We start from the raw sequence: 26127 nt of genomic DNA on the forward strand, positions 1-26127 counted from the left end.
ACTCCTTCCCTTGCCAGTATCAATAATGTCTGATGAATATTAAATTAACGTGCTGCTAACAGTTTCAAAGTGTTTATTAAAATTGTTTGATTATCTTTTGGTCTGTCAATTAAAAACATTTTAATTCTGAAAAATGAATTCTTAGTGACTGTTTCAGGAAAAGAATGGGTGTTCATTTGAGAAGCATTAACACATACTTTGTTTGCAATGTACTGTATACAGTTTCCCACCATTTACCTTTATACTGTATCTCAGTCTAGTCATTTTCTTGGCTTGCAGTTGTTTCAGTTGTAAATCTATAGTTTTCTTCAGAAACTCTTCAAATAATAAATAACAAAAAATAAAAAAGTTTCCATACTGTATGCATGTTCTTTGTTCCATGTCAGAACTATAATGAATAAATATATAAAGTTAAATAAATATATACATTAAAATATAGAAAAAGCATTTTTACCATAATTTTCAACTTCAAAGGGGTGTTGTTATTTATAAAACATTAACCATGTACAGTACAGGCAATAACAAATAATTAATATTTTCCTTTCAACCCACTGAAGCATGTTTTACCTGTAATTTAGCTGTCAGAGTACACATACAGTATTATGCTACTTTATTCATCTGTGTAGATGAGGCACAAAGGAAGTTTATTTCACATTCTTAAGTTTTCTCAAGGATTTATAGTATGTTAAGATGTCAAGAACCAGAGGTTAAAGATGCACCTTAAGTTCAAATGTATTTAAGCGAGTGTAGCAGTCTTTTTATTGCAAAAGGTGGTGTACAGTAGATGTCGGTTGTAAGTATTTAAAAAATGCTCCTTAGAAGAGCAACATATTGATCATTGGATCACCAACCTACTAAGATCGAAAATGTTAAAATGAAGGCCAAAATTAATCTACAAACTTGATGAAAAAAAAATGTTTTTAAGAAGTTTTTTACCGCCTTTCTAATTTTCATCAAATGCATTGCAGACATCTGCAATTAATTATTTGGGAGAACTACCAAGCAGATGGAAAAAAGTAGATAACATGAACACAAAAAAACATGCATAAAGTAACATAATCCCCTACCAGACCTTGATAGCCTTGAATTTACCAGCAAGTGGAGGCCAGACTTTTGACATAATGGAATGCACTGCTGTCTGAAGAGGCACTGTGTGGTTCAAGGGAGGTAGCTGCCTGAGAGAGGGTCTTCAGCTCCTATCTTGGTGTGAGCTACATTTCAGTGTATAAAACAGAAAAGACTAAAAGAGAGAATGAGATTGTGATGTTTAAAAGTTAAAAAAAAATTCTTTCAGGGTGCTTGAGAGAAAAACACTTTCAACTGTGAAGAAAATAAATCCTAACTAGTACAGTAACCATATCACTAAATTATGTGTATAAAAGCAGTGTGCTGTATGTTACTCTTCATATAGTATGTAAAAGAAAAATATGTTCCTTAGCCATGCTTCTGCAATTAATGAGGATGAGAGAGATGGAGCATAAACCAATAATTGTAGGACCTGTTGAAAAATGTGCTTTTCTGTAGAAGGGCACTGGTAGTTGCAAAATAAGTACTACAATATTGGTTCATTCGAAAATCAGCTTTATATATCTCCCTGTAAAATACAAATAGTATTAAGAATCCTCCAAATGTGTAAAGAACAACAAATATGCCAAAACGAAGATGTCTGTTTTAATTCAAGTTTATTATTTACTCCATTAATTTATTCTAGCAGTTCTGAGAAAAATGTCCAGATAAATCCTACCCCTACAGGGGAGTTTTAAAAACAAATGTAGACATACTGTAATGCCTAGCAGCAATGCAATGTCATTTATAAATGTGTGGTGCCCCAGAATCATATATGACAGCATAGCCTGTACTGAATTTGCTACAATAAAGGATGTAAGCAACCAAAAAATAATATCAATAAATAACTATGGGCCAAAATTTAAGGATGCTGCTGAAAACATACTGAAAATAACCAAAAATAGAATCTTGTGATTACTTAAGTATCTCGCATATTTTCAGTACCTTGTGAAAGTATTCACTCACTCTCTCCATTTTCACATAGTGGTTCACTTGACTTCAGAATAAACACATCTGTCTTAGTAAGGTCCCTCAATCAGGTAATGAATTTTAAGGAAAGATCTAAACATTACAACCAATACATTTTCAAAAACCCCTCTAATGATGTTGATCATTAGTGGAAAGTTGATCTTACTACCCAGACACTACATAGAACACGCTGTCCTTCCAAACGGAGCAGCCAAGCAAAGAGGAAACTGGTGAGGGAAGCCACTGTGAGGCCAATAACATCTTTAAATGAGCTACAAAGTTTAATGATTGAGATGGGAGAACTTGTCCATGAGTCAAAGTTAGGCCTGTAGGACAGAGTGGCAAGCAGAAAAACTTTACTAAAGAATCATATCCTGCATGAAGTTTGTAAAAAAAGCATTTAACTATTCCTAAAAACATATGGACAAATTTGTTTGGGAATCAGATGAGACAAAACTGGAACATGTGGATTAAGATGTAATATATTACATCTCATGCAAACAATCAAGGTTATTATGCAGTCACCACCATCTCTGCTGTTGAGTATGGCAGCTTTATGTTATGCTATTTCTCATCAGCAGGGAACGATGTATTTCCCACTTGTCAAGACGGAAGGGAAAATCCATGGAGCAAAGTACATGCACACCATAGAGGAAAATGTACTTTAGGCTACAAAAAACCCGATACTATGACAAATATTTCAGCAGGACAATAATCCAAAACGCAAGGTGAAAGACACACTGGTGTGGATTAAGAATAAAAAAGTGAATGTTTATGAGTGGTCCAGTCAAAGTCCTGACCTGAATTTTGTTGAGACACTGTGGAAAGACTTGAGAATTGCTCCATTAGCAATCCTCAAGCAAACTGTGAAAGCTTAAGTAAATCTATTGCTCAGATTTGGGAAGGGACCATTGGTTGTGATTGCTACCAAAAGCTGCTTCACATTTCTGAATACTTTTATCGTAACATAAGTTTGAGCATTCAGATTTTGAAGGAAAGTTTGAAAACGTACGTATACTGTAGAAATAATTCTGTAATTTCATAAAATTGGGCACCATAGGAAGGGTCTGAAATATAATTGGAGGTAGACGGAAGAAAATTACAGAAGCCTCACAATCAGACTACAGGTTATAAAATTGTGAGACTCAATGATCTCGACTAAAGTTGTGAATTCTAAATGAGCAAATGGTTTTCTTATATTGCCCACTGTACAATACAGCATGTTATACTGTGGTAATGTTTTCATCCACCCATTTTCCAATAGCTTTTTCCAAAACATGATTGCAACAGAGCCAGTACCTGTTCCAGCATACAACACGCCCAAAGCAGGGTACAACCTGGATAGGACATCAGTCCATCTCAAGAATGCACACACACTCACACCAGTGCCAGTTTTCCCAGAAATCTGTTAAATCACAGTACAAGTATGTCTTCATTCACACACAGGGTGAACATAGAAATTCCACAAAGGTAGTACTCCAGGATTTGAAGTCAGGGACCCAATGCTGCAAGGCAGCAATGCTAGCCACTGTGCCACTTGGCAATGCTTTCAATAAACAGTTTGAGTAAATTCTCACTCAGTAGGATAATTATGTATCATCTACATTTTCAGCAACAAAAATCCACTGTTCAGAAAAAACAGTATGAAGATGTCTATCAAACTATCCGGCATGAGGCGTTGTGGATATGGATAAAGTTCAAAGCTCAAAAACAGTAAATATCTCAAAGCTATCTTTAAACTATCAAAACCTGTCTGTAAGCATCAAACTTAGCACTTACAATAATCCTTATCTGAGAAACTTCAAGTCTCTTGCAGTTTGCAGATCAGACAAGCAAACTCACATTTGTGTTTGTAAAACCCTCAAAAAAGCTTTAAAAGGTTGGGGAACGTCCGAGACAATCCACCATCCAGGCAAGCATTTTCCTCAAAGGCACCCTCCTATTGACCATTACTTCAGCTACAACTCAAGTGCTTCTCCATAAACACCTTTGTATGTTTGGTATACATCAAACATTACAGTCAAGGCCAAAGGTTTGAAATGTGTGGGAAATTTTATTTATGTACTTATACTTTATGAATTATAAAATTCAATTCAATTCAATTCAACTTTATTGTCATTAAACTTACACAGGTGCATAGTATAATGAAAAGTGTTTCTCATTAGTCACTCAGGTGCAGTATATAAATAGGACAGAAGATAAGACAATAGACAGTTACAAAATAGCAATAACAGTAACATGTAATAACATAACATAAATAACATGTAATCAAGTAATCAAAACTGCAAAATTCCGCAAACAGAGAAAATTTAACTGGACAAAAACAGTGCAAGGTAATTCTCGGAACAGTGCAAAAAAATAGTATGGTTAAAAGTAGTATGGTTAATTAATAAATATTAAATGTTATTATGCCTGTTACAATTTTACTGGGCTATCAAGGGGACAGTACAATTTTGGCTTACATGTGTGTGTGGTGGTGTAGGAGTACAGTCGTTGTGGGTACAGGAGGATGTTAGGAGAGATCATAATTAGGTGGAAGGGAGTGGGGACATCACCAACTTGACAGCTCTGGGGAAGAAGCTATTTTGGAGTCTAGTTGTGTGCGACTGGAGTGACCAGAACCTTCTGCCAGATGGTAGGGGAATAAACAAGTTATGACTGGGGTGAGTGGGGTCAGACAATTTTGGTGGCTTTTTTCAGACTCCTGGTGTTGTATATTTCCTGGATGGATGGTGAGGCACTGTCGATGATGTGTTGGGCAGTTTTGACCACCCGCTGTAGTGCCTTACGGTCGGTTGCGGTGCAGTTGCCGTACCAGACTGTGATGCAGCTGGTCAGTATGCTCTCCACCGTACATCTGTAGAAGTTGGTGAGGATCAGTGGGTGTAGGTGTATTTTCTTCAGCCTTCTCAGGAAGTACAGCCGCTGTTGTGCCTTCTTGATGAGACTGGAGGTGTTCAGTGTCCATGTAATGTCCTTAGAGATGTGAACACCTAGGAATTTGAAGTTATTCACCATCTCCACCACAGACCCTTCTATGTAGATGGGGGAGTGAACTTATCCTTGTCTTCTGAAGTCAACAATCAGCTCTTTGGTTTTGCTGATGTTGAGACAGAGGTTGTTGGTTCGGCACCAGTCTGCAAGTTGTTTTATCTCCTCTCTGTAGGCAGTCTCATCGTTGTCAGTGATCAGGCCCACGACTGTGGTATCGTCAGGATACTTGATGATGGTGTTTGTGCTGAATTTAGCAGTACAGTCGTGGGTGAACAGGGAGTAAAGCAATAAAAGGCAATGGTTGTATGTTTAAGGGGTAATCCTTGACAACATCTCTAAATAAAACTTTTTTTTTATTTGTTCACCTTTGCTTTTATTTTTATTTTCCATATCCATAGTCTTTAAGCCATTTTGAACGAATCCCCCCAGCAAATCTGCTCAAACGTAAGCACATAGATGATAAGTAACTGCTGTATATCTGGAGTTTGCTTTAATGGTTTAAGGTAATTTATTTTCCCTTGCTTGAGACTGAATCCCTGGAGAAAATTTACTGGCTGAAACAGATGGCATTTTCCAGTTGAAATTATCTTTAAAACATCTGGCCATCTTACTAAAATTTGGAGATCAAGGAGTGAGGATTTATCCAGGCAAGCCAAACCTATAAATTTATAGGATACCCCAAACAGAGTGGATTTTTGAGCTCTTGCCCTATGAGCCTTTTGGATGGGGCTACAATGTGGTAAACACTTAAGGACATCACTAAGATTTGACTTTGGAAGTCACTGACATACTGTAGCCAATAATGAAGCAGTTGAATGTAATAAATTTTGTTCAGAAGATACAAGCAGCATCTCCAAGCTTTTAGAGTCTTAATGGTTGGTTTCTTGATTGATTAGGAATAATTATGGACATTCTTGGGATTTAACTCCCTTGTCTGAGGAATGATAGCCTGACCATGAGCATGAGGTATCAGTAACCCTTTATGTGACGCAATCCAAGAGGCTGCAATGGTGCGCAAGGCAAAGGGGTGTATTGAATTCTGGGAAGGAAAGGTTAATGCTCCAAGTGTGTACCTGGGCAGGAATTAGAGTTAAATGGAAGCTGTCTGCTCTCTTGTTTTTAAACTTAATTTAACAGATCTTTTAAAATAGTTTTTAGCTATTGGTTTCCCTTCTAAGGCTTTCTGCTTTGCTTGGGTTGAAAGATAGCTCAGATGTAAAACAAAAAATGTGGTTTTGGTTCAGCCTCCAGCTTACATTAGTCCACAAGATAGAATCACTCTAAAGGAGAGGTTAAAGGTTACATCTCTAGAGAGACATTGAAGCTGCTGGTCCTCTGGATTTCAAGACGTAAAGCTGCAAAACCTGCTGACTAAACACTCAAATGTTCTCAAAGTCTTCTCCCCTTTGTTTATTGCTTATTCTTAACACTTTACTAAAATTATCTGAACAAGATGACTGGTTTTCTTAAATTTTCTGAATTTCAAAGCACTACTATTTTGTACTATAAATTGTAAAATACACCCTTCATTCAAAACAGGTGGAAAAAGAAAATATTCATCCCTTTTCACAAACCTTTTTTCATAGCAACTTTTGAAAAATATATTCTCAGCAATACATATCCATTGGACGCATTTGTTTTTATTTCAGATGCTGAATATTTTTACTTCTGTCAACAGTACAATTACATCTCTCCTTACAAAGGTCACTCAGTCATTTGAATTCTTTAGAGGAAATTATTGAGTCTTTTAGTACCAGGTATTGTTTGACATGCAAAAGAGTTTTCTAGTGTGGTTTATCTGTTTTGTAATTGGTAACCGCAATGTGACAGTTGCTCCTCTTTTGACCAAACATATCCTGATATGTTTCGATTCGATTCGATTATTATTTCTGTAGTTCCATAGAAACATGTAATGATCATCATCCATGCATTTTGCTAGGTATACTTATATAGTATTCAGCATTACTAGTCTTATAATATTTCTGTATTAAAAAGTACTGTACTTTATGGTGATATAGCTGCTTTACTGTGCATCCATGTATTTTTATATCAAAGTATAAATTTTAGAATTGCCTTGTTTTTATTGTTGCTATTGGAGCAGTGCCATATCAAATGTTGGTAGATCCCAGTGAGATTTGGATTTGTGCAGTACCCCAGACACAGGCATGATTCCAAGTCAGGAAGTGTGCAGTGACCCACGCAGTAGTGCTTGTCATATCAGTTGATGGTATCCAAACGTGAACAATCCTCCAAAACAATGCACTCTGCTGCCAAGTTAATCTAAAGCACCTGGGGTAGGATACCAGAAGTACATATTGTGTCTATTGTACTGTACTATTGTGTGTGTTAGTACTGAAAATGTCACATACAGTACAGCATAGAACATGCATTTTTCCCCCTTTAAATTATATAATTTCTGTAATATTTCACAAATAAAGACACCAATAAAACACAAAGACAAATAAAGAAGTGATGAACACCCATAGGTTCCTGGTCAGGCAATCTGATAAGACACAACACCCCTGCCAGAAATAATAAAGATAACTTTATCTTAATTAAATTCAACGTTAAAAAGATGGAAAAGCAACATTCTGTTTTTATAATTATGGAAAATAATTGGCATTTACATGTATTATATGTATGCTGTAATTCATGCTATACTCTAAATATTACCCTCAAGATCTGTAAAGCCTTATTTGTACAACTTTCTAGGCTTTAGTATGGAAAATGTCATTCTTTATCAGGGGCCCATGCAATGAAATTGTTGGAGCCCTCTTATTATTATTATTATTTGGATTATTTCACTATCAATTTTAAATCCTTATAAAACCTTGCTAGGATTCAAGAGGGCCTGTGGGTAGTTGTGGAAGAGTAAAGATCACCTGATTTGGCTGCCATATTGGATTAAAAAAATAGAAATCTTGAATATGTGTGCTCTCTGAAACCAAAAGTCATTAGGCTAAACAAAGAAAAACTTAGGCCATGTATAGAAATTAGGCCATGTTGTGTGTCATTTTTATTCATGGCATGATGCTCCATTAACATGTCAAGGCAGACTTGAACTTGTCAAATTGAAAACACAGGTAATATATGGTACATTAAAGGATATGTGTCTTGTAAAAAATATACTTAAAATTACAACAAATTCACTAATGTCATGAAAAACATAAAGTCCTTATGACATATTTTGAAATAACAAAGGTAAATTTGTTATGCTTACAATTTGTCATCTTCTTGTGACCTACTGTAAAAATGTCTAGACACCCCTGGAAGCAACACGATATGTAGCTATTCAAGACATATTTTTGATCAGGTTACATATATTTTCTTTGGAGATTTTTCCAGTAACCTAGATAATATTGTGTCTTTTCACTGGTCTCTGAACCTCACACATCATTCCACCTCACCTCCCAAATGTTTAATGAGACTCAAAAATGGGCATAACTACATCATTGTCACGTTATCATCTCACAAGAAAACATACTGTTATGCATCCAGCAGGAAGTTGTGTTGTCCTGCTGGAATGTTATCACATCAATTGCTATCAGGGGCAGAAAAAAAGATGACAGAAGCTGAGACTTGGCTGCATCAAATAGTCAGTTTGCCATCAATCACTACAAGCGGAGTTGTGAAGCAGCTACACACTCTTGCCCAACCCAGACCTCCCCCTGCCTCAATCAATGGCAATATCCCATGGCTCATGATCTCCCAAATCATGGCCTGTGATTGAAAGAAAGCGTATGGCTGTAATGTCTGTAATCAAAATGATGCCAAATCATTTTATCCCTATCCAAAATCTATATACTTTATTTTTCAAAAAACATACATGTGCAGAGTGTTATTTCTTTTGATGTTTGGCGTAGCATGATGGTTGAGTGTGACAGAGTCATGAAGTCAAGTAGTCCCACAGTTCACACTGACTCAAGCTGATTAGTCACATGATTTGGTCACATGTGTTTGGCTGATGGAATGAAATTCAGTACCTTGTACATAAATTCAGAGAGGCTCACTCTCAAAAGCATCAGTACAGCTTGTTACATTATGATACATGAAATTTCATTTGTGTCTAATATGCAGATCCTTGCATATGTTGCAACATATACTGTAGCTATAGTAGAATGTTGCAGGCTTGTGAACAATCATAGAGGAACAGAAGGCTATGGAACCATAGCTTTCAACTGACTACCTGATTTGGCAACATAATACATTGTATGACCTCTGACCGGTCAACTACAAAATCTCATAATGCCTTACAGAGTGCCCAAAGGGTCATGGTTATTATGGAACACACATATGTGCACTACCAAAAATGGTATTTCCACTGACCTTTGACCTCTTCAATGACTAAAGCACTAGTTATGTAGCAAGTGGTCTGTGCCGCTTTTTAATCACTTCTGATTTCACTGATGATTTTGAATCCCCGAAACCTGCTTACAGTCACTTGTCGACACTAAGCTGAAGTTACATGAAGGCGAATGTATTTAAACTTCGGAAACACTTATAATGGGATGTAAACATTGGATGTAAATAACATAAGAGCTGGAAAGTAACAAACAATTGTGTTACCTAAAAAAATAGCATGATGAGTGAAAGTAAAACATGATCTTGGTAGAAGGTACTTGTTTTACTAGTACTGCATACTGTATACAGTATGGCATCATTCTTTACTTGTATGCTATACTCACCTTTGCCTATACATGAACCAACCAGAGGCTAATTTATTCCTGAAAAGCAGAAAGAAGTGCATCTTCACAGCTGACATGAACCCCTTTGGCTTGGTTTTCCATAATTATGTGGGATACTGTATTAATGTTTCAAACTCTGATGTTAAGAGGTACTGTAATATGAAGCAGGAAAAATGAACAATTTTGAACAAATTATTGTAATGAGAAATTGGGTTTAAAGATCTTTTAAGGCATTAAATTAAAATGGATTTCTGTTGTTTGTGTCTTTCTCTAGGTCACATTGCATTTCACCTCCAGAGCCACAAGAAATGAAATGTTTAAGTTTCAACCAGGTATTGATTGAGTGTGCTTTGTAATGATACAGAAAGACCTTTTTGAAACTAGGGTCAGATTCAGTTCCCCTGATAGGCAATCAATGAGTTATTTATTAGTAAACAGTCTTCATAGAATAAAGCAGGGCAAGTTTAGAAATCATTGACCCACCCAATTACAAGCTTCTGGGAAGTGATTTTCTTTTGGATGTGTTTCCATGGAAACCTTATGAAGGCAGTTAAAAGACTGAAGCTTTTCGGCTTTAGCTAGTTTTTTTTCAGAGCAAAAAAGAATGAGACTATGAACAGTTTGATACCACTATAAGATGTCAATAAAAATAAATTCAGATACAAAATACGTCTTCTTACAATGTGATTACCATTCTTCCTTTCATGCTCAGTCTAATTTTCATGCCCCTGTTACACTGCTGTTTTATGGTTTCAAAAAAACAAAAAGGAATAAAACACAGTTTTTATGTATTTGATGTATAGTATGTGTAAACTTTTCAAAACTGCAGATTTAATTATTCATACTTTAATGAGCACAATTAACTATATTTACCTTTTACTACATAAACAGTATTCTAAATGACACATCTGCTCTTATTATGCTTTTTGTTATCCAAACCTCACACACCTGGTCCCAGATGACAATATTTCATATTTGAGATGTTTCTGTCACGAAGCGTTTTTCAGGACCCTATGCAGACAGCAGAATCCGGAGGGGAGTGAAACAAACATTGGGAAAGAAAACTAGGATCGGGGCTGGAAGAAGAACAGGGGGGCATGTTGACGGTTAGTGCTTGGTGGGAGGAGTGGTCCAAGGCAAACAAGTCCAAAGGGAGTCTGTAGGGTAATCCAGAATAGGCAAGAGTCCATAGCCTCGTAATCCATCCAAGACAGAGACATGACAGGAGTTAAAAGCCGGAGTGAGATCCGGCGAAGGGTCGGGGGAATAAAAAGAGGGGTAACGGGGCCAGGTGTTCCAAATCCCAGACCCAGATGATCAGGACAACGTTGTGAAACCTATGCTGTCGAACCTCTCCTGGACTCGCTAGTAGGTGGGCTTCCGGGCGTCCATCTTCCAAAGTTTAGCCTGGAATGGTGGGAGCATCTGGCTTTTGTAGGGCGGGGCTGGAACAGGAGGCAAACAAGACAAACAAGAAAGAGCTGGAGCATCCTTAAGAGGAGGGACTCACGATCTTGACAGTTCATCTGAAGACAACCAAAGTTTGCTAGTTATAGTATCAGGTTAAAGCAAAAACTATTTTATAAAGAAAGAATATTACGTACAACAATACATTAAAGCTTGGTGCTGGAAAAGTTGAACCTCAAGAATTTGACACCACACCATCTATTTGTAAATGTAATAATTCTTTAAAAGTAAACTTCATGGGTTCCTTCTACCCAAGGCACTTTGCATTCACCCTGATCTGAACCTCACGATTGTCACGATTGTAATCCCTCCCCCTTAAGGGCGCTCTGGCTCCTTCACGTTCTAGTTGATTTTGTGCACCTGCTCCCTTCCAGCCTCCCTACAAAAGCCAGACGCTTACTCTGTTCGGGCTCTGCACTGGAACAAGGATGCCCGGAGGCCTGCCTACCACCGAGTCGCCCTACGTCCACAGCTCGGAGGGCATTTGCCTCCTGTTAGCGTCCTGAACCAGTCAAGTCCGGGACTTGGAGACAGTGTTACACCTCAGCACGCAAAAAGTATTATTACAGAATTCAGAATAAGGGATCTGCAAAAGTGATACCTGAAAGTCATTTCAATGGAGTCTTATTCAAGTAAGTGGGAATCTAGTTAAAGGTGTGAACCATTTATAATCATGCAGTTGTACATTTACTGTCCTGCCTTATTCCCCTATGACATTGGCTTGCTGTTCATTTCACCTGGATAGGCAGTTTACTATAGTAGAGGGTAAAAAGATTTTTCGAAATGTTGATGGTCATCTACACAAAACAAGAGCAGTTCTGGGGAGAAAAACTGATTTATCCACATTCAGTTTATAATAAATCTAAATCTATGATAAGTGTACCTGTTTGTGGAGATCCATAGTTGAACATAGCCCTTGTTTATTTGTGCTTTATCAACCATCATAACTCAGCATGGAGTGCTCAACACTCATTTAAGAGTTAACAACTTCTTCATATGAGGAAACTCCAGCTTCATTAATATGGTGGGTGTTCAATTTCTTGGGAGATGTGGCCTAAGATAAAATTCCACAGAAACTCCTATAAAGGCTCCTATAAACCATGGGAGTGGTTACAATAATTCTAAATATTCCATCTTACCAGAAGGGTGGACACAGTTACAGAGGAGCCCTATTCCATCACAAAAGCAAGTACATTTGCCATGCAAATGTGTAATTACTAATGGAACAAATGTTATGCAGACTATGGTGTAGTGGTCTCTTCTTCTGTTTTGGAAGAATATTTTATATTCTTTTAATATAAAAGAAATAAAAGAACCTCTCTTGATACAGTATAAAACGTCTGTTACAGAAGCCACTGTGATGCAAAACAGACCAGATGAGAATCATGAGGTTCGTAGCTTGATGAAGCTGCCAGAGAAAACACTTTAGTATTAGAATCAAAGCCAAAACATACATTGAATTATTCTAACTTTATTGTATCTAGTATTTTCCTTAGTGTTACATATCACATGGTCTAAATCATCTAAGCATTTAGTGGTATTTGGTCAGATAATAGTGTTAAGGATCAATTTTTGGTCAATCTGAGTCAAATGCATTCCTACTGGTGACTAATATTATAAACACTACTAAGTAAGAATTTTTTTCAGACGTCTTTCAGAAAAATATCAAAATCTCTACACAGGGCTTCCATATGCTTACAGCGGTTGGTACAGTTTCTCTGTCACTTCCTGAAACACACCAGGGTTTACATCAAGTGGAGTATCAGTGTTTGGATGCCAGCCCACCTCACTAATAAATTTGGATTCTGATTTTGGTACTGTATACTCACAGAATGAAAATATATTGAAGCTGTGGTGAACACTTTTTTCTCAAATCAGATGAGCACTCATTATGTTGTGGACTGTAACAGGCATGCAGGGAAAGTGTCCATAAACACTCATGTAGTAATATACAGTAACACGTCAACATTCATGAATAAAATATTTTTAAAAATCCATCAATATACACTACAGTATAAACTGAAGCAATAAAATGTAGTTTAAACAACAAATGTTTAAGGTGAGATCTTAAAACAGAGACTTCGAAATCTTTATTTCATTGGCAAGATTATTCCACAGCACAGGTACAAAATCAAAGAAAAGTCTGTCATTGCCAGTTCCTAGTCTTCTTAAGGGGACAAAAAAAAGACCAGGATCAGAGGACAAGAGAGTGCATCTAAGGGTGTAATTTATAATGAGATCAGTAATTAAAGCAAGAAAGGTTGCCTTAGTGACATTGGAGTAAGTCAAATTACATGATCATCTGATTCACAAATACTGTAGCCTACATTTTTGTACTTTCTTCTTGCTATGCATATTTTAGTACTGATTAACACATTAACATAATTTGCCATCCAAGGAAGTGTATTGGATGAAATTGTAGGCTTACAATCCTGATTTTTAGCAAAATGTGAGTAATATGAGATTTGCACAGAGTAACCAACTGCCACAGTTTGGTTAAATATATAGAAATGTAAGGTATAAAGCATAACACAATGTTTTTGTGAAATAAATCCAAGAACATATTGCTTTGAAACAGAAAAACTACATTTTAAACGTTTTAGAACTCAAATTAAGCAATGAAAGACATAGGTCTTACAGAAATTCCAAATTCAAGTAGGAATTTGTCTTGTACTATCCCATTATAGAACATTGTATAGTAGAAACTGAGTTTATACTGTAGATGCTTATCTTGCCAATGGATCTGAAAAAATTAAACTTCTGTCAAATTGGGTGGGTGCGGGTCAGAAAAGCTTACCTGTGCATCACTGCTATCCATTAATTCACTATACACACACATTCACTGTACATTCACTGTACACACACACATACCCTGGTGAGCACAACACTGGATCCCCTGCAGTTCGTCTATCGGTCACACTTGGGGATGGAGGACGCAGTCATCTATCTGCTACACAGAGATAACTCTCACCTGGAGAAGACAGGGAGCAATGTGAGAGTTATGTTCTTGTCACGACTATAGTCCCCCCTCCTTAAGGGTGCTCCAGCCCTTTCACTAAAGACTTCATTCCCTGCACCTGTTTCCCATTCCCTGCCCACCTTAAAAGCCAGGCGCTGACGCTCTTCCGGGCTCTGCATCTGATTTCCGTATCGTGCGAGTCCGGGACCAGGAAGCGCCTGGTCCCGTTAAGGTTTTAACCTCGGTTCCCGTTCCTGTTCCCCGTCCGCCGGTTCCGACCCGGCCTTCGTGGTTTTTATCTTGTTCTGATGGATCTTCTGGTTTTGGACTTACTCATGTGTTTTTGGATATTCCCTAAGGATTACTCTTGGATTGTTCGCCTCGGCCACACCTCCCCCGTGCACCAGCGCACCTTGGACACGCCCCCTTGTCTTCAGCCCCGTTTTCCTGCATGACGTTTCCCCAGTGTTCCCCCACTTCGTCGGATTGTGTCGTCCGCATAGGGTCCGGAAAGAACTGTTCGTTACAGTTCTTTGATTTCTCCAGTACCGTTAATACCATCCATCCCCCATTACTGAGAGACAAGCTAAAGGCGGCGCAGGTGGACACTCCCTTGGTGTCCTGGATTATAGATTATCTGACCTGCAGGCCACAGTATTTATCGCTACAGACCTGTGTGTCCTAACAGGTTGTTAGCAGTACTGGGGCTCCACAGGGGACTGTCCTTGCTCCATTCCTGTTCACTTTTTACACCTCTGACTTCAAGTAAAACTGAGGCATGTCATCTGCAGAAGTTTCCAGATGACTCTGCAATTGTGGGGTGTATTAGTGAGGGGTGGAAGGAGCAATATAGGAGCCTGATTACCAGCTTTGTGGAGTGGTGTCATCTTAACCATCTCCAGCTCAACATCAGCAAGACTAAAGAAATGCTCATTGACTTCAGAGGAAAAAGTCTCCATTTACCCCTGTTTCCATCCAGGGTGAGGACATGGAGGTGGTTCAGTCCTACAAGTACCTAGGGGTATACCTGGATGAAAAGCTGGAGTGGACTGCTAACACTGATGCCCTGTACAAGAAAGGTCAGAGCCGACTCTATTTTCTTAGCAGGCTCAGGTGTGTGAAACACTGCTATGCATTTTTGTGAATGTTCTATGCTTTTGTGTGCTGGGGCAGCAGTATCATGGCAAGAGATGTAACCAGATTCAATAAACTCATCAAGAAGGCTGGCTCTGTTTTGGGGCTGAGCCTTGATTCCCTGGAGGTGGTGGGGGAGAGGAGAATGCTGACCAAGTTCACAGCTATCATTAACAACACCTCTCATCCGCTACATGGGGCTGTTATTAGACAGCGGAGCACTTTCAGTAACAGACTGCTCCAGCTATGGTGTTCAAGGGAACGTCTCTGCAGGTCCTTCCTCCCAGAGGCTGTCAAGGTGTATAACACTGCCTTATGCTGGGACTGTTAGCCCTCATCTGCTCGTCTACGGACAGCATGTTGCACTTTTTGGACACTGCATTTATATACTGTTTATACTGTGGTATTTTAAGTCTCTATATACTTATGCACATTTTGCACATATTTGATTGTTTTACAGTGACTATTAGCATATTTTGCACACACATATTTTTTCCTTACTCAATTTATTTTATTTGTGTATTCTATATACTTTTTAATAACTCTAATGCTGTACATATTTTAATTTTAGTCTATTCTGATGTCTATCTTGCTTGTCTTGGGCTGGGCTGCTGTAACACCTCAGTTTCCCTTCGGGATCAGTAAGTCTTATCTTATCTTATATGGCTGATGTATTTAAGAGAATAGTTTGTAGGTCTTATGAGATACAGGTATCAATGATAGATAATGTTTCAAATGTGGATATCAGCCATTTTACTGTGTAATCTGAGGTAATCGTAGCTAATTTAGAGCCCATAGCACTATGACCAAAATCCGCTTTGGTTTAAAATGAATTACACCACTCATGCAGGTGGCTTGCAGCAGCCGTTATGCATCAGAAGCCCCAGTTCATAGCAGGTTAATTGTAGAAATAATACTTTACTTCACCAAATTAAAGGGGAACTTTAGGGATGCCAGACTCTCCTTTGCAAGGAGGAGTGCAAGCTCAAAGTGGAATGTAGCTACTGTAGGACCCTGGATTTAAAACCCCTACAATATAGAGCCATGTGTACAGGATTTCCAGTTAAGCTTGTGAGAAAAGAACATTGCCAGTTGGTGTGTCTGAAGCACATTCACCCGCCTTCAATATCTCTTGCTCATTTGTGCATTGCAGAAATTAGATGAATTTTAATTTAGTGAAATAACAAATGCAAACTATTACGTGGGGAACTAAACAAACGAAATAGTGTATAATACATATTCAGATCATATATAATATATAAAGACACAACAAAGGTGGAAAATATGCCCTTAGAAAACTTCAAAAAATATATAGAACATTTTGTAGATTTTATTGTTACAAATTGTGATAAGGGTAAACATTGACAGTTTTAAGAATTGGTAATCTTTAACAATTAGTAAATTGTATTTAAAGGCTATTAATAACCTATTAATCAACCCAAAAGGTTATGTATCTTTTCATTTTTGCTAATTATATCATGTGAAGTTATTTTTCTTCTGAATTTTATTTCTGCTCAGCATGTGTTGGCAATAATCTCACATGCACTGACAAAAACAGGAAGCCTTCCATTAACTCTTAACAGAATGTGCCACTCTCTCAGTCTGCTTAGGGGAATAACAAAGGGAAAGTAGGAAATTTAATCTGTTATCAAAATACACCCTCCGGCCTTGTATAAGAAACTGAATAAAATTTACCTGCTATTGATTTTAAGAAACCACATTCTTTAAAAGCAAATCAGATAGGAAATCAAAAAGAAAAGAAATATTTAGGAGCCAAGAATCTAAACTGCAAAAACAGTAAACTTAGAACGAGAGTGTTCCATTGACACTTTCTGAACAACACAAAAAAACAATAAATTGTTTCCAAATCTGGGTTATAATCCAGGACAATCTTAAATTCTGTCATTTAAGTGCCTTTACACAGCACTCTCCTGTGCCTCCAGGAGTGTTTTAGGAAAGAGTTTAGTAATATGCTAAGATTAGCAGTAGGTTCACCCTGTAGACATGCCCAAGCTTGTTTCAAAGCAGCCTGGTCTCAGTATACAGTATCTCATCAAAGTGTGAACTTGTGACCTTGTTGCATTTGTCAGTTTTTTAATACTAAAACTGATATTAAAAGTCATAATTTATCATGGTAAAATTGTCTGCAATTGCTGTTTATCCATGGCTTCAGTGAATCCTGTATTTATTTGTACAGTATATGTCCCTTCCCTTGAAAATAAAATCTGTTAGAAAATACTATTGAAGTACTTATTATTGGAATTGGGATTGGATTTGGGAAGTGATTTTTGGTTTAGTATAGTCTTAAATAGATTAAGTTTTTGAACTTTTGCACTTTGCTGAGGGAACAGCATTTTGAAAACCGAAAGCAAACCTTGTTGTTGGCCAAAAGCTAAAAAAAGAATAGGAAACAGCAAATTGTCTTTTATCTCATAGACATGAAGTAAATAATACATCATGACACTAGGATGATATTTAGCTTCCTCTGTGAGAAAAAGATCTTCTAAAAGGCTATTACAATTTAGGATGTTTGCCCACAAGATTGTTCAGGCTCTGGCTTGACATCCTTGCAAACAGAATGTATGCCTACAGCAGATTTTCCAAGTTAAAAAATCCTTCTTAGATGCCATACAGTTTTCTGGACTAATTCCTAACAGGCCAAGTGTATACTCGATAGAAATGACAGATAATGAATAGCAGCACATTATGAGGAAATAACAGATTTAGTTGCAGAATAAGTGCACAACTGTAAGCAAGTATGAAATGGTGGTATAGGAAAATAAATATTGTAACGAATACACCCCTGCGCATAACAGGGATCTTAGCCGCCCGGCCCGAGAAAGGTCTTCTTTAGCTCAGCTGGCAAGACCCCTGTTGAACGACGCAGGAAACGCGGGTTTGCACCCATGCAGTGGAGGGATGAACTGGGGTGGGACCATCGAGGGCAGAAGCCCGAGAACCCGAATCTGTTACAATATGATAGGATGCAGCTGTTCCCACAGTCTAGGTACTGTGATCTGAACTGTGGAATGGCTGCTGATCAAAGACATAACTACCTTCATGACTGGATAATCCTGAACTTCAAAGTTCAAAGGCTTTTGTTTTTTTTATTCTAGCTATCAGTCACTGAACTGGGCTTGTTTGTTTTTGGCCATTTTCCCAAATATCTGCAGCAATATATGATTTAAACTGAATAAGTCAGATCCTCAAAGTCTTGGATTTGCAGCAGCTATTAACACAAAATATATCTAGCATTCAGAACTCGTAAATAAAGTAATAATTTATAGTACCAGAAAAAAATGCTTTTAATGTTAACAGGAATTAGGCTAACAAATCTGATGCCTGATTAACTTTTAGAACAAATTCCTCCTCCAAATAAGCTACAATTTTTAGATTTTGTCTTCTCCTTTCATAGTTGGTAGCAATGCATTAATGTCATTCTCTGCAGTTACATAATTATTTTAAAATTGATTACTAATATGTATAGTGACCATGGTAAAGGGGCCAGTTTTTATACTAAGAAAAGGGCAATAAAGAAAATGTAAATTTCATAGAAGTTTTCATCCTTTCCCAATGGGAAGAGAGGAAAGAATGGAATCAATTGCTTTTAATTAATGTCCCTTGAACAATGAGTCATTAATCACCTCTGACAGGTGCATTTCAGTGCTACTGCGATTGACTCAGATCATCTGATTTGCTATTGATGGCTTTTAGACTAGCATCGCTATAGATATCGAATGGCCTTTCTGCCATATTGACCTGCCAAAACAGTTTAAATCGGTATAGGGTCAGGGTTAATAAACATAGGTCAAATGCTTTACTATGAGCTCATCCAAGCAACATGAAGTGAACTTTTTTAATGTAAGATAAAACAGCTCCTTCACTTCTTTCATTTTTCATGTCCCAAGTTTTAATATGTGTATTAATAAGTGCTATGTGTATTTAAAAATATACAATTATACATAGTGATAATGACAACAGCTGCCTAGTTTGGTTCCTTGGTTATTTATTGCAGTGGAGAACTGGAGGATAAAGTCTCAGATGTGAGTCCTGTTTGCAGTGCACTTTTATAGAAGAGAACATATTTATTTGCATATTTATAAATCATTCAAAATAGTGTTCCAGAATGCAAAATCCTGGAGAATTTACAAGGGGATTTTACAGTAACCTTATAAATAAACATATGCAATGTGGGTGATATTAAGATTGTTACTAGTTGTTTACTGACCTCTGAATGCCATTATAAAATACACTAAAATGTAATTTTAAATACTGAATACAACTTTGAAATATGATACTTGTACAATTCACATTTGCTCTCGGTGCTTGCCTTTTTTAAAAATGAAAAAATAATAATTTAATAACATTTCTTCAAGGGCACATAGTTTTACTATGATAGCTGTTCTGGTCTTTAGTAATATGCAGTAGAAAGCTATTAAAAATCCATCATTGACCTGCATCAGGAACAGTAATAAAGATGCTGATATACTTAACAGCTAGTTAATTTTACTTGCACCATCATCCTCTGTGGCAAATTACTAACCACTGTTTCCTCCTGTCAACCGCAAGAGAATCTTCAGCACTTTTATTAAGAGATTGCAGAAAGAATTTCTTCAGGGGTTCCAAGATTCTTATTTTAGTAGACCTGGTACAGGCAGCATCTACCTGACATTCACTGAAAGTGACACAAGTGCTGGAAGGTGTTTCTTTTCACTTATATGATGACATTTTGATATCTTTAAGTGTTGTCATCTTTAATAACCATCACTCTGTCTTCTGTGAGGTGTTTATTAATCTGTGTTTTATTTAAAATGTCCCCTTGTCTTGCACACATTCCTGAATTTACATGTCTGTTTTATGGATTCTTCACAATCCGTATAGATAGATAATACAGGTATATCCCCCCAGACATTCTGTTCTATGACCTAGAAAATATCTGGAAAATGCCTCAAAACAGCATTTTTTCCCACTTTTTCAAAAAATAAAATAAAACACGTTATGATAAAGATGACAGAAATATTTAAAAAGGGCAATAGAACTGTTCTTTGTTTTGGTAAGCAAGTTGGTGAAATGATATTAGTGATACGTTGTGAATACATGTTTCCTTTTAAAGAAAAGCAAAATACACTGTTCATAAAGTCACCTTGGCCATGGCTTGTTGACTAGTGGTAGACATTTGGAAGAACTCTCTTTAAATTCTGTACAAAGTACCGATGTTGTTTTCATTTTAGATTAGATCAAATATCCTTTGAAAATAATCTCCTAACCCTGCTTAGACAATTATGTTTGTGTGCAGTCTAGTATCCTAAATATTTACATTGTTGCAACAAAAGTGAATAATCAATGCATATTTCAAGTTAATACCCCCCCAAAAATCTAGAAAGTTTGTTCTATATCCCTGCCTGTTCTTTCCAGACTAATCTCTAATTCTAGATATGGTTTTTACATTCCATGAGATCTTTCTTTGATGTTTCTTACCTCCCAACACTTTCATCTACAACCCATCTAAAAGAGGGGACCTATTAGATTTAGTGATATGGGAGGGGGAGACTTGGTTCAGAAGTGTTCAGTCGCAATCCCACTTGATCTTAGCCCAGGACATTTACTACAGTCTGAGCCTCTGGATCTGAGCACGATTACAATTGCAGCAACACTTTATCATTAAGGTAAAACTAACCTCAAATTGGTCTCCATCCACCTTCTCTTTATTGGTTTTCTTTCTTCTTCCTCCATTGATTCATTAACTAAAGGCTAAGATAACTCCGCTTATTTCACTCTTTTTACAACTTTACTTCAGATCTTAAAACGTTTACCTCTCTAGTTCTTTAACAAGCTGTTTTCTGTGGAGCTAAAACAGAGGGAATCTAAGTTTTTACATGGACCTCCACTGGCTTCTCTCTCCTTCTTATCAGGCTCCACCTGAGTTAATCAATCTTTCCCACATCATTAAGCCCTCCACTAACAATCTGTGACAGAGCCAGTGTACCAGTCAGAGTAACTATGCACAACTGAAGTCAACAAGATTGCTCAATTACAATTACCTACTTCTTGGAACTTTTACTTCTCCAGTGTAGAAATCAATCAGAATGAAAAGCAAAGAAAAACCTAGCCCTCTCTGTAGTCTTAGTAACTTAAATTCCCAGTCTTGTCAAATAAAGGAACTGTTTTTTGTTTCTTTCAGCAAGAAGAAATATTAGCATATTGTATCGTAGTCTCAGAATGCCCTTTTCAAATTAAAATAAAACAGCATTCATGTTATACCAGATAGTATCTTTTATTTTCCTCTGTAAACATTATTATGCTTTTGTCCTTTATAAGTGTATGATTTCATCGTCTAATATCCGCTGATGAGTGAATGCGTAATTTTCATTGATATTCCCAGAACAAAAGGACATATATTTTTGCATACTTACATTTAAACTTTAATGGTTGTTGGAACATACTAGTAGAAAAATTGTATTAACCTTGAATGTGGGCCTGAATTTAGGAAGATGTTCAGTGGTCAATGACATAAGAATGCAGGACAGATGTGGACAGTCCACAGTTTATCTCCAATGGAGTTAAATCTCGGCTACTGTATATACAACAAGCACTGCTTACATTTTTTACAGATAAACAAAAAGTTAGATAATTAATTTCAGGATTCAATTTAATTGTATATCTTTCAAACTGATTAGATCACTTTGATTTTATAACTAAAGGAACGAAAGTCTTCTTGATATATTTGCTTTACTCTTGAAAATATTTAACCTTTGCTTTAAATAGTCACCTCTGATGTTCAGAAGTTCAGTCACTGGATTTTTATATGCTGAAAGAGCTCATATTTTGATAAACCCAGCTACTATCCATGACTCCTGCTATAAGCAGAGGCTTTTAACTCCACTTATTCCTGCAACTGGACATTGGCAGTAGGCAGTATTGAAAGTGCTTATCCCATTTAGATGCTTTTACTCTGTCAGGATTCACTTGGTAAATTATTAAAGGCCATTGTAAACTGTACATTTTTTAAAACAAATGACCTGTGCAGTGTCAAGGAATTACCTTTGCAAATCTAAAAGCTAAGATAAGATAAAGCCAACAAAGCTGGAATTTTAGGATAAGAAAGGCATTAGACTACTTTAAGAATCCCCATCACTCCTTTTGTATGGTAATTTTTTCGTGTAAGACTGAAGGCGTAATTTTACTTCTGAAAAGTCCTTTCAAAGGCAAAGACGGCAGCATGCTTCCTTTATTCATTACATTATGGTCATGAGCTTCAGTGAATTTTGAAAATTATAAAGAAAAAATATTATTCATATTATACACTAATCATATGCAAGGTTTACTAAACTGGTTCATTTTATTTGTAAACCAGAATGTTTTTTAAAGTATCTGGACTCTTCTTATCTTTATAGCGGTCTGCAGTTCTCTCCAGAAGTCTTAACACAGTTATTTGCTTTTTGTAAAGTGGAGTGCCATCAAACTCAAACTGTTTTTAAGGCTTGTCTTGCACTTGAGGTAAACCAGAGTTTACTTTTGGAGGTTTCTGTTAGGACCAGAGGCATTTATCTTTAACATTCATGGTTCTATATGGGACTTGGATCTACAACTCCTGTCCTGGGTGAGTGACCCTTTTGCAATTTTTATAGGTATTCTTATACAGTAAGTATTCCTGGCCACTAAGCAGAACATTTTCACTCCTCCAGATTAAGATACTGACAGATCCCGTTATGTCATTCAGAGCTCATTTTGGAATGAAAGACAAAGGACATTGTGGGGGTGGTTAGCATTATTTAACAAATATGCAACAACGCTACAACTACTTTAATATTAGGGATTTTCAAAAAAGAATTTGTTAGTCAATACAGTTAGATAATGCTTTGCATGTAATTTGTTGAGGCCATAACAGAATACATTTTATGGAAAAAAATGATTTATCGCATAGGTCATTTACACCACGCCATTTGTCAACAACTTAATGACAGGGAGGAAGTCTCTGCAGAATAATTATGAGATTCATATTTTGTATATATGGGGAGTGAATATACTTACAAATACATTAAGAAGAATACTGTACATGTCAGTGACCTAATGACTGACAGCTCCTGCCCTGTAGGGTTCTTTGGGAATCTGCTTTTCTTTCTCACCTTAGAGAATTATTCCAACCGTCTTCAACCTAACAAGTAGGATAAAACAGGATAAAACATGCCTCAAAAAACATATCTACAATCTGCGAGTCTTATCAAAGTACAGCTCCTGTTCTATGGGATAATACACATTTTAGAGCAAATGTCACTCACTCACATTCCTGGTGAATCGTTGTGCTGTGTTATAAACTCTCTGTCAGTCTATTTTTTAATTAACTAAATACCCTGTCATGACAACTGCCTGTGAATGCATACTGTACTTTGTTATTATTTGAACTGTTATAACTAATGTATTTTATTGCAAAACAGACAATGTTAACCAGGGATGACCTCTATTTGTTTCCAAGAAAATGGCTGAAGAAAATGCAGAAACTTTATTTCTGCTATAGTTGTATCAAAAACTTCTGAAAATTGTTTTTAAATCTCATAGTTGAATAACTAGATTACCCTTTTCCACACTACGAAGATTTGATTTTACACTAATATTTTGTGTATAGAAAAAGAATTACAGGGTGTACATTCTTCCATTTAAGAGAGCAGTGGATTATTTAGTGATAATGTGTTGGTACAGTCACATTTCACTAGAAGCAATACACTGTTTTATGTGTTCCTCAAGGTTCCTAATTAAAATATACTCTAAAGTAGAAATACAAAAAGTAATGTTTCAGCTGTAGAGCATCTTTCAGGAGTGAGAGAAAACGATTAATTCAGATCAGCGGGTCTCAACAAAAGGTTCCTGTTGGAAGGTCATCCTATTAAATGCAGAGGTTTATCATCGCATATCACTGACCACATAATCTATGCAGCCTTTGGTCCACGGTTTGTCTAGCAATCTCATTTATTGCTTCTTTTCCATTTTAACTTCTCCTGCCCATGAGTACTTTACAGTTATTCCATAGCTGCCCTATACAGTATGTCTCAATTGAGCCCCACTGAAATTAGTGGGATGAGCTGGGACAACATGTGGCATCTAGGGCTTAGAGACCAGTACACATAATAATAATAATAACAACAATAATAATAATAATAATAATAATTATTATTATTATTATTATTATTATTATTATTATTATTATTATAAGGATTATTTTCTGACTAAGACATTCTGACATTAGTTTCGACTTGACCTCAGAGATTACCAACAATGTTTCACAAGGTTTCACAGTATTTACAATATGTGAATGAATAACAGGTTGATGTTCAGGAGAATTGTACACATTGTATTAAAGATGTGTTTGTTAATCTTGATTCATTTAAAACACCTCTGTCCCAGACAAAGGTAATTGGGGATTAAAGACACATTTCCGCAGTCCTTCATAATTTTTGATGATCATTTAAGCAAGTTACCATGCCTGAAACCAGACATATACTTCTGTTTTCCTGTATTAGCAGTTGTTAAACTTTATGAATAGTTTCAAGTTTATCTCTTGAACTTACAGTAAGTGGCTGTGCTTGAGTGGTATCTTACTCAAGTACCCCGAATATTAAATGGAACAAAGTTATTATTAGTTAGTAAGAATGTCAAGTTATACTTTAAACAGTACATTAGAACATCTAATGGAAATGTACTAAAAGTCAGATTGGAAAAGATGTAAGTTAGCTTTTTTGTTCTGGGAGTCTGCCAAATGTTTGCAGTATCTATCCACACAAACACAATCACAATCAGGGCCTTTACAGTAACAAGGCATTGGATAAGGGGATATGATATCACTTATTATGTTGTTGAGTACACATCTCACAACCCTGTACTAGATAAAGCCGTTTAGAAAATGAATGGCTGGACTTTGCACAAACAATTTTATGCAAGTCAGTGTTGTCTCTGAGGCACAACGGAAAAAATATGATTGGATAAATAAATGAACAGATGGATGAACAAAAACAAACACATTCCCTCTCAATCTCTCACATTTTTTATTTCACTCTTCCCCCCCGTTAAACTGAAAATGTATTAACAGTTTATTATTTATTAATTTAATGGATGTAGCCAGGATAACATTTTCTGAATAAAGGAACACTTTAAAACAAATGATTTAAAATATACAATGATAAACCAATTCAATTATAGAAAAATAGATTTCAAATAGTCCTTTATAAACCCATTACAAAATCTAAAGAATGTAACTTAATGTACTGTAGCTGGGGACCATGTACACTTCCTCTGACAGTCATTCAAAGAAGCAGCGCTCTTTTGTTGATGTATTTCTATATCAGTCTGTTCTAGTCTTAGTCATTACAAATCATCAGCAACAACTTAGACACACAGCTGTGATAGTTACAGAATGAATCAGCTACAGTAGGAGGAAAAATTACAAATGTACACTGCAAGAGGCAAATTTGAAAAAAAAATGCTGCTTTCATTGTGTTTCTCAAGGTCAAGAAGAAGGCCTCTGACCTTTTCTTCCAGCCCACACTTTCAACAGGGTCGAGTCACAGCCTGCTGCAAAGCAAGACTGTAATACCAGAACTATACAAATAAAGTCATTAGGTCAAAATGAAACAACTTTAAAGAAGACTGCACTTTTGGTATAATGATAAAGAATTAAATTAAACAAAAGCCACAACACTTCTTTAATAGATTTTTTGTTTATTGATGTTAGTTCAGTGCTGATAGAGCAATACTACTCGTTTTTATTTGTCCACTCTAATCATTTTATTATATTCATGTTTGCTATTAAAGAGAGGGCAAGAACAGGGTAAAAGACTATTTCCCCACTTATGAGGAAGTCAA

The sequence above is a fragment of the Lepisosteus oculatus genome, chromosome 3 (genome assembly GCF_040954835.1).
Source record: "Lepisosteus oculatus isolate fLepOcu1 chromosome 3, fLepOcu1.hap2, whole genome shotgun sequence".
Classification (NCBI taxonomy): Eukaryota; Metazoa; Chordata; class Actinopteri; order Semionotiformes; family Lepisosteidae; genus Lepisosteus; species Lepisosteus oculatus.